General features: G+C 47.4%; 1 non-coding gene across 1 annotated transcript; it reads right to left on the bottom strand.

The window, feature by feature from the left end:
• Positions 1–370: 370 nt before the first annotated feature.
• Trnat-agu (transfer RNA threonine (anticodon AGU)) lies at positions 371–443 on the bottom strand. Its single transcript has one exon. It is a non-coding gene; the product is annotated as a tRNA-Thr (tRNA).
• Between the last annotated feature and the right edge of the window lie 1,095 nt (positions 444–1,538).

Raw genomic sequence — 1,538 nt, 5'->3', positions numbered from 1 at the left:
TATTTATGTCAATGCTATTTTTCCTGTGCTTGGGGTTTGTAGACAGCGCCACTCTGACATCTCTGGGTGAAGGGTACCTTCTTTTTAATCCCCGCGCTGTGACTCGAGTGTCTACGACATGTCGAGAGTGGTCAACCAGCGTTAAACCCCCTTAAGCTCGCGATGGCACCAAGACTGCCAGAACAGAGGCCCTCACTATGCATGTAGCGAATAAGAATAGCAAATGAGGTGCTCGCAGAAAATAACACAGAAACAAGGGTTGGCAATCAAGAAAAACTCGTAAAGCAAAAGGGGGGGGGGGGTATTGGTAGGTCATTAAAACAGAAAAAGAATTTGGAAAGAAAGAAAGAAAGAAAGCGGAGAAAAAATGCCCGCCAGATGGGATCCGAGCCCACGACCTCCAGAATACTAGTCTGGTGCGATAACCACTACGCTACCGGTGGGGCGATTCCCCCCCCCCACATTCTGGGGTGTTTATGTCAATGTAATTTTTTCCTGTGGTTGGGGTGGTAGGCAGCGCCACTCTGACTTCTCGGGGTGAAGGGGACCTTCTTTTTAATCCCGCGAGTTGACTCGAGTGTCTACGACATGTCGAGAGTGGTCAACCAGCGTTGAACCTTGTTAAGCTCCCTATGACACCAAGACTGCCAGAACCGAGCCCTCGCTATGCATGTAGCGAATCACAATAGGAAATGAGGCGCTGGTAAAAAATAACACAGAAAAAATGGTTGGCAGTCAAGAAAACCTCGGAAAGCAAAGGGGAGGATGTGGTAGGTCATTGAAACAGATAAAGAATTTGGAAAGAAAGAAAGCGGAGAAAAAATGCCCTCCAGATAGGATCCGAACCCACGACCTTCACAATACCGGTCTGGTGCGATAACCACTACGCTACCGGCGGGGCGATTCCCCCCCCCCCGCTTTCTGGGGAATTTATGTCAATGTAATTTTTTCCTGTGCTTGGGGGTTGTAGCCAAAGCCACTATGACTTCTCGGGGTGAAGGGGACCTTCTTTTTAATCCCGGCGAGTTGACTCGAGTGTCTACGACATGTCGAGAGTGGTCAACCAGCGTTAAACCCTCTTAAGCTCCCTAAGGCACCAAGACTTCCAGAACAGAGGCCCTCGCTATGCATGTAGCGAATCACAGTAGGATATGAGGGGCTCGTAGAAAATAACACAGAAATAAGGGTTGGCAGTCAAGAAAACCTCGGAAAGCAAAGGGAAGGTTGTGGTGGGTCATTGAAACAGATAAAGATTTTGGAAAGAAAGAAAGAAAGCGGACAAAATATGCCCGCTAGCTGGGATCCGAACCCACGACGTTGGTGCCATAGGGAACTGTTCTATTCGGCTGTTTCCGAAATATTTTTAAAAGAAACGAATAACACGTGTTTGTTATATTTCTTTGATGCAGTTATAAATAGGCGGAAATATTTATGGATATATATCTGCGGTTTTTTTAGGGTGTTGGAATAGAACACACATCTCCGCATTACGCGTGTGGTGCACTGACCAATTATGATATCCCGCAGCGGCTCCCGTC

This window comes from Haemaphysalis longicornis, unplaced genomic scaffold (genome assembly GCF_048455015.1).
Source record: "Haemaphysalis longicornis isolate Haplotype H1 unplaced genomic scaffold, Haemaphysalis longicornis Haplotype H1 scaffold_8, whole genome shotgun sequence".
NCBI lineage: Eukaryota > Metazoa > Arthropoda > Arachnida > Ixodida > Ixodidae > Haemaphysalis > Haemaphysalis longicornis.
Note: the sequence above shows the minus strand (reverse complement) of the source record. Positions and strands in the feature narration are given on the sequence as shown.